This window comes from Podarcis vaucheri (genome assembly GCF_965113315.1).
Source record: "Podarcis vaucheri genome assembly, chromosome: 6".
Lineage (NCBI taxonomy): Eukaryota > Metazoa > Chordata > Lepidosauria > Squamata > Lacertidae > Podarcis > Podarcis vaucheri.
The window spans coordinates 103,839,580-103,848,026 of NC_138764.1; the positions used below are offsets into that span (position 1 = coordinate 103,839,580).

General features: G+C 48.6%; 1 protein-coding gene across 2 annotated transcripts in view; it reads right to left on the reverse strand.

Moving 5' to 3' along the window:
• RBCK1 (RANBP2-type and C3HC4-type zinc finger containing 1) overlaps positions 1-3,970 on the reverse strand; it is a 31,913-nt gene extending 27,943 nt beyond the window's left edge. The window contains exon 1 of one of the 2 annotated variants that reach the window (XM_082226163.1): positions 3,890-3,970. The gene's annotated coding sequence lies outside the window, so the exon portion shown is untranslated. Of the gene's footprint in view, positions 1-3,831 lie in introns of both variants that reach the window. The other variant, XM_082226164.1, reaches the window with a different exon arrangement.
• Positions 3,971-8,447: the final 4,477 nt, after the last annotated feature.

Consider the following 8,447-nt stretch of genomic DNA (forward strand, 5'->3'; position numbering starts at 1 on the left):
ATGAACATGCCAGCTGCTCTTTTCCTGGTCCCTTGGCAACTCCAAGCCATAAGTCATATGATCCACAAATCCTCAAGAAGCAGAGGAGAAAAAGAGTTGCAGAAACTATTCCTTGGTTATGAAAGAGTCCCAAAACAACACATACGCACACACAAAATTTCCCCCAAGTAACAGGACACACTGAACATCTACTGATAAACTGCAGCCTGAGTGCTACACAGGTCGCCACTGCTCTGGGAAGAGTTTTGTGTAACCCTCAGGCTGACACAGCACTCCTTGGCCAAGAGAACCCAAACAGATACAAGAAAATGTCACTTGGTAAGTTTTGTATCACTTTCTTTCCTTTCTTTTTTTCAAAAAAAGGAAGCCCATCTTTTTGCTCTTCCTGTTTTGCTCATTTTCACAGATAAAAAAATCACGAGCAGATTCAACCAAAATTTGTATACCTGACAGTTTTACAGCCCACTGCCACCCATTCTGCTTTGCCTTAAATTACTTGTTTGGGCTCTTTTGTAGATTTGTTTTTTTAATATACATATGCTTGGGAAATCAAATGTTTATCTTCACATACACACACCCAAATTACCTAACACCCTTCGCCAGCCAACCCAGAAGCTTTTATAGACTTTGAACTTTGGCAGAAACAAATATACACCATGAAGTTCCTGGTATTTATTGATTGAGCAATAAGAGGCACTCTGAAGTCTGACTGCTCTCACACATGCAATCACTTATTTATTGCTTGGGAAAGGTGCGTGCCTCTTGCTCGGAGGGAAATATATCCAAGCAGCGTACAACTCCAGTTATAAACGCTGCTTCATGGTCGCTCCATCACCTTCGTTGCCTGGGTCTGAAGCTTTTCCAACTCTACAATATCCTTTTTGAGTCGAGGTGACCAGAATCATTCATAGGATTCCAAATGCGGTCGCACCATTGATTTGCATAACATAGGGCACAGATATTGCAACTTTTACTTTCAGATCCTTTTCCAATGACCCCCTTTGCAGTGCCACACATAAGAAGCTGGCTTTTCATAGAATCATAGAATCATAGAGTTGGAAGAGACCACAAGGGCCATCGAGTCCAACCCCCTGCCAAGCAGGAAACACCATCAGAGCACTCCTGACATATGGTTGTCAAGCCTCTGCTTAAAGACCTCCAAAAGAGGAGACTCCACCACACTCCTTGGCAGCAAATTCCACTGTCGAACAGCTCTTACTGTCAGGAAGGTCTTCCTAATGTTTAGGTGGAATCTTCTTTCTTGTAGCTTGGATCCATTGCTCCGTGTCCGCTTCACTGGAGCAGCAGAAAACAACCTTTCTCCTTCCTCTATGTGACATCCTTTTATATATTTGAACATGGCTATCATATCACCCCTTAACCTCCTCTTCTCCAGGCTAAACATGCCCAGCTCTCTTAGCCGTTCCTCATAAGGCATCGTTTCCAGGCCTTTGACCATTTTGGTTGCCCTCCTCTGGACACGTTCCAGTTTGTCAGTGTCCTTCTTGAACTGTGGTGCCCAGAACTGGACACAGTACTCCAGTACTCTTTTGATTCATGGTGTGTGTGTGTGTGTGTGTCGGGGGGGGGGTCAGAGAGCACACTTTCTGCAAGGTGCACCTTGAGTACAGCTTTTTGTTTAAAATGAAAGGATTGGGTGCTGGTCCCATCGGAGCAGGACTCCAGGGCACAAGTCCAGGGACCCCCTTCAGGAGAAGGAGTAGTGGGGTGGGGTGGGGGGTGGCAGGCAAACACCTGCAATACACTGACGATATTTTTATTATCTGGACACATGGTCAACAGACCCTGGACACCTTCCACCAGACATTCAATGACTTTCACCCCACCATCAACCTAACAATGAACTAATCTATGAAAGAAATACATTTTTTGGACACTACTATAAAAATACACGGGACGCGGGTGGCACTGTGGGTTAAACCACAGAGCCTAGGACTTGCTGATCAGAAGGTCAGTGGTTCGAATCCCCATGACGGGGTGAGCTCCCGTTGCTCGGTCCCTGCTCCTGCCAACCTAGCAGTTCGAAAGCACGTCAAAGTGCAAGTAGATAAATAGGTACCGCTCCAGCAGGAAGGTAAACGGCGTTTCCGTGCGCTGCTCTGGTTCGCCAGAAGCGGCTTAGTCCTGCTGGCCACATGATCCGGAAGCTGTACGCCGGCTCCCTTGGCCAATAAAGCAAGATAAGCGCCGCAACCCCAGAGTCGTCTGCGACTGGACCTAATGGTCAGGGGTCCCTTTACCTTTACTACAAAAAAGGGGTGAAAACAGGAAATAAAAACACAAATTCTGCTCCGCTAGGCTGATGCCATTTCATCAAAGCCTCGTTTTTTTTAATTGGGTCTTTTTAAATGACAAATATTATTTCTGGAGCTAGAATGGCATGTTTGGTAAACTGGCTGGCTGGGGGCCAAGGGTGAGAGTCCAAGGCAGCCCCAAACTATGACCTTGACTCCTGCACGGCCCCATTCCTCGCCAGGCGATTTCCTCTCCAAATAGCCTCTGAGCATGGACAAAGTGAAGGACAGAAATAAGCAAGCCCTTGCCTGAGACGCAGCCTGGCAGCCTCTCTGCCCCCCACCCTTGCAGAGGACCCCTGGGCAAAGGGTACCCGCAAATCTGAAATTCAGACACCCCCCAAAATTATGGTCTCCCAAACCCCCAGGCGCTCCAAAAGAACAGACTGCAGCGCAATCCTACTCTTAAGCAAAATAAAAAAATTCCTTCCAGTAGCACCTTAAAGACCAACTAAGTTAGTTCTTGGTATGAGCTTTCGTGTGCATGCACACTTCTTCAGATACACTGAAACAGAAGTTGCCAGATCCTTCTATATAGTGAGAAGATGGGGAGGGGTATTACTCAGAAGGGTGGTGGGAATGGGAGATTGGCAGATAGCTGAGATGAGCCTGTTGACGACTCTTAACGACTGTAATAGGTCTTACAGGAAAAGGCAAGGGGTGAAAAGGTGAGAAATGGCTTAGTCCCACCACCCTTCTGAGTAATACCCCTCCCCACCTTCTCACTATGTAGAAGGATCTGGCAACTTCTGTTTCAGTGTATCTGAAGAAGTGTGCATGCACACGAAAGCTCATACCAAGAACTAACTTAGTTGGTTTTTAAGGTGCTACTGGAAGGAATTTTTTTATTTTGACTATGGCAGACCAACACGGCTACCTATCTGTAACTACTCTTAAGCAGTTTGCTCGGAAGTAAGTCCCGTTGTGCTCAACGAGGCTTTTGCTCCCGAGTAAGCGCGTTCCGCGTTGCAAACCTCGCCGAAAGGGGCACCCCGGGGCTTTGGTGATGGGTTTGCTCACAACCGCCAGGGGTGTTGGCTACTTGGTGGAAAGTAAGGAGCCAGGGGCAAAGGCGGGTCCGCGGCGGGGATCGGGGCCGAGAAGACCTGCCCCGAAAGGAGAAGCTTCAGGGGGAGCGTGGAAGGAGGCGAACTTTGGAAAGGGGAGCTTAAAAATAATAATAGAAAGATCCAGCTAAAGTGAAGATCCCTTTAATGGGATTTGAATGGGAGCTGAGAAGGCAACTTTGCACGGAAGTAAGACCCGCCGCAGAGATCCCGGGAGAAGCGCAGCTTCCCGGCCCGAAGGAGCAAAACGCACGCGGCTCCTTCCTTCCTTCCTTGCGCGCGCGCGCAAAATGCGCATCCCGTCCGAGCGGATCGCGCGCAACCGCACCCCGCGCGCCCCGCGCTTGACAGAAAGAGCACCCTCGAAGCTTCCCTCCCCCACCCCCTGCTGCGGACCCCCTCCCCTCCCTTCCTCCTCGCCCCCTTGGGGGGTAAAGGGGGGGTTCCCCCCTCTGTGCCCCCTGGAAGGGGATCTGGGTGCGCGCCCCGGCCGCGCGCGACACTGACCTCCCCGGCGAGGCAGCAGCCGCTGCTGCGGGCGGATCCGCAGGAGCAGCCGGCGGCAAAGCGAAAGCGAAGGCGGGCGCGGGGGAGGCGGAGCGAGGGGACGCGTGGCCCGCCCCCTCTTTCCTCCGCCTCTTCCTCCCACGCCCCCTCCGCCCAGGGGCGCCCCCGCGCGCGGACCGAGGGAACCCCCGTGACGTCACTGGCCCAGGCCAATGCTGCCACGCCGGGGATCCCCAGGGAAGAAAGGATCTGGAAATTCCACGGCATGGATCCCTCGGAAATGATACTTTATTTGGCGCTTTTGGTTTTGCTATTGATTTTGCGTTTTTGTTTTTGAGGTTTTTTCGGTTCATTTGTTCTTGTAACTGGGTGGAACCCAGTTCAGCTGATTGATTGATTGATTGATTGATTGATTGATTGATTGTGTGACTGCGGAAATGGATAAAAGTACCCCCATCCAAACAATGACTATCATCAGAGCCAGTAAAAATCTTTTTAAAAAAAATTTCAGCATCTACAATACTGTCTTATTTATTTTACAGTACAGTATATTGATTATTGCTTTCATTTTATGGATCAGTGGTATCATTAGATAGCAAAATTCTTGTTAAATTGCTGTTTTAAGGGTTGTTTTTAAAAGTCTGGAATGGATTGATCCGCTTTGCATGACTTTCTATGGGAAAGCATGCCTTGGTTTTGGAACGCTTTGGTTTTGGAACAGACTTCTGGGACGGATTAAGCTTGAGAACCAAGGCACCTCTGTATTCTGGAGCTGGAAATTGGTCGCCAAAATGATGGAGGGTGTGGAGCGACTCCCGTGCGAAGAAAGGACTTTTTCGTTTGGAGAAAAGCTAAGAGGCGACATGATATCAAATTATACGCCGCATAGAGAAAGCGGATAACGTTTCTCTCCCTCTGTCAATGCACTAGAATTCAGTGCAGTTGAATGTTGGAATATTCGGGGCTGGTAAAAAGGAAGTGCTGCTTCTTTGAGCCGGGCGGAGGTTAAACTATGGAACTCACTGCCACAGGAGGGAGCAGGTGGGGAATGTATGGCCTAAACAGCTGCGTCATCAAGAGCCGACAGAAGGCCAACAATACTTATAGAAACAAGGATAATAATAATAATAATAATAATAATAATAATAATAAATATATAATAATAATAATTTATTTGTACCCACCCATCTGGCTGGGTTTCCCCAGCCACTCTGGGCGGCTTCCAACAAAGATGAAAAATACATTAAAATGTCACACATTAAAAACTTCCCTGAACAGGGCTGCCTTCAGATGTCTTCTAAATGTCATGTAGTTGTTTATTTCCTTGACATCTGATGGGAGGGAGTTCCACAGGGCGGGTGCCACTACTGAGAAGGCCCTCTGCCTGGTTCCCTGTAACTTGGCTTCTCGCAGCGAGGGAACCACCAGAAGGCCCTCAGCGCTGGACCTCAGTGTCCAGGCTGAACGATGGGGGTGGAGACGCTCCTTCAGGTATACTGGACCGAGGCCGTTTAGGGCTTTAAAGGTCAACACCAACACTTTGAATTGTGCTCAGAAACGTACTGGGAGCCAGTGTTGGTCTTTCAAGACCGGTATTATATTATCTCGGCGGCCACACACAGTCACCAGTCTAGCTGCCACATTGTGGATTAGTTGCAGTTTCCAGGTCACCTTCAAAGGTATCCCCACATAGAGCGCATTGCAGTAGTCCAAGCGGGAGATAACTAGAGCATGCACCACTCTGGCGAGACAGTCTGCGGGCAGGGAGGGTCTCATCCTGTGTACCAAATGGAGCTGGTAAACAGCCGCCCTGGACACAGAACTGACCTGCACCTCCATGGACAGCTGTGAGTCCAGAATGACTCTCAGGCTGCGCACCTGGTCCTTCAGGGGCACAGTTAACCCATTCAGGACCAAGGAGTCCTCCACACCTGCCCGCCCCCTGTCCCCCCAGAACAGTACTTCTGTCTTGTCAGGATTCAACCTCAATCTGTTAGCTTACATCCATCCTCCAACTGCCTCCAGGATAAGAAAGAAATAATTAAATGCTCATTAGGTTAACATTTCATAGAATCATAGAGTTCGAAGGAACCCCGAGGGTCATCCAGTCCAACCCCCTGCCATGCAGAAATCACAGCTAAATAACCCCTGGCAGATGCCCATCCAACCTCTGCTTAAAAAGCTCCAAGAAGGGGTTTCCTTCCAAAGTGCTGCAAAACAATTTCTGTTCTTATCAAACCTGCTTGGCGATACGTGGCCACTGAGATTATTTCACATACATTGAAGCTTTAACTCAATTGTCCCCACCCTTTTCCTTTCTGTATTTCATTTCCCTCCTACCTCACTGCTTACATGTCTGCACCTGCCAACCTTGGCTCACATTTTATTTACGCCTCTGGTAAAGGAGACGCGAGCTCACGAAAGCTTCACATATGCTGCCGTAGATCTCTGTTGTTGTTGTGGCTTTGCTCCAAAAGGACCTCTCTAGAAATGTAACTATCTCTTTTCTTACACTTGATGGGTGTTTGGTGGAGGGCAAGGGGAACCATGGGGCAGGGTCCAGGATGCTCAGATTACTGCCACCAGACCTCCCCTTTCATGATGTAACCGTGATGTATGAGTGATGTAGTTTGGGGGGTGTAACATGGGGATTAGCAGCTAATAAAAGTTTGGGTTCTCTCTTGTTGGGGGCTTCCATCTTGTTCCACCTGGTGGCAGGTGGGAGTCCTGTGGCGACAGTCTTCAATAAAGACCAAGCCTACTGGCTGCTGTTTTGCTCTGTTATTCCTGGCTGGTATCCTTGTTTTTTGTCCAAGGGAGCCCTCAGATTTCTCTGTTAACACACGGGAGACTCATGCACCAGCAAGTCCCCGTCGGAAGGGTGGTAAGCCCAAGCTTGTTTTGCTGATCTCCTGGCTGTGGCACTCACCATAGCCAAATAAACCCAGAAGGGTATGTAACTGGCGTCACTCTGTCAAGGCAACAAACTGCAATGGACAAGCAGCTATAGATCTTGTTTTCAGACTTGTGCACGCTCTAGAACAGCACTTCTGCAAGAGCAGCTTTCAAGATCCCAAACTCCGCAGTTTGCTTGCTAGCATTCTGTCATTTGCTCCTGTAGCTCTTCCAGGAAAGCAGGAACTGTACAATTGTGCATTGGTGAATGGTTTGCAGAATCCTGCTTTCCCTCCTACCAAATTCAGAACTGCGTACGCCCAGGTCAGAAGGTTGGCAGTTCAAATCCCTGCAATGGAGTGAGCTCCCGTTGCTCTGTCCCAGCTCCTGCCAACCTAGCAGTTCAAAAGCATACCAGTGCAAGTAGATAAATAGGTACAGCTCCGGTGGGAAGGCAAATGGCGTTTCCGTGCGCTGCTCTGGTTTTGGTGTTCGGTTGCGCCAGAAGCGGCTTAGTCATGCTGGCCACATGACCGGAAAAACTGTCTGCGGACAAACGCCGGTTCCCTCGGCCTGTAAAGCGAGACGAGCACCGCAACCCCAGAGTCATCTGCGACCAGACTTAACTGTCAGCGGTCCTTTACCTTTACATTTAAGCCCAGGTTGCATCAGACTGGGCTTCCTCCTTACCCAGAATAGAAGCAAATGAAAATTCTGCTACATGTATTTTCCAGTCCTGGAACAGAAAATAGGTTCCAGGGCCCAGCCCTGGTTCAGATTTAGATTTGTGAATTGCTCCTTCACACCACCCTTCTATATTCTAAGCCTGTGGGTGGGAGAGAGAGAGAGAGAGAGAGAGAGAGAGAGAGAGAGAGAGAGAGAGAGAGAGAGAGAGACAGGAAGTTCTGACAGGCTATTCTGTATTTGAAGGGTGTGAGACATAACAAGAACACGTCAGCTTAGCACAGCCTTTGCCAACCTGGTGCTCTCTGGATGTTTCGGGCTACAATTCTCACCATTCAATGGAGTTTCCTGTTGTCTTTGTCCATGGAGTTTTCTTGGCAGGGATACTGGAGTGGCTTGCTGGTGACTGTTTGCTTAATGATCTGCTCCAGAATCTTCCCTGGTATTGATGTCAGACTGACTGGGCGATAATTATTTGGGTCCTCTCTTTTCCCCTTTTTGAAAATAGGGACAACATTTGCCCTCCTCCAGTCTGCCGGGACTTCGCCTGTTCTCCAGGAATTCAGGAATTCTCAAAGATGACTGCCAGTGGTTCTGAGATCACATCTGCCAGTTCTTTTAATACTCTTGGATGCAGTTCCTCTGGCCCTGGAGACTTGAATACATCTAAACTAGCCAAGTATTCTTGTACTATCTCCTTAGTTATTCTGGGCTGTGTTTCCTTTGCTGAATCATTTGCTCCAAATTCTTCAGGTCGGGCATTGTTTTCTTTATCGGAGAAGACTGAGGCAAAGAAGGCATTGAGGAGTTCAGCCCTTTCTGTGTCCCCTGTTTGCATTTCACCATCTTCTCCTCTGAGTGACCCCACTGTTTCTTTGTTCTTCCTTTTGCTACGGACATACCCATAGAAGCCTTTTTTGTTGCTTTTAACCTCTTTAGTAAGCCTGAGTTCATTCTGTGCTTTAGCTTTTCTGACTTG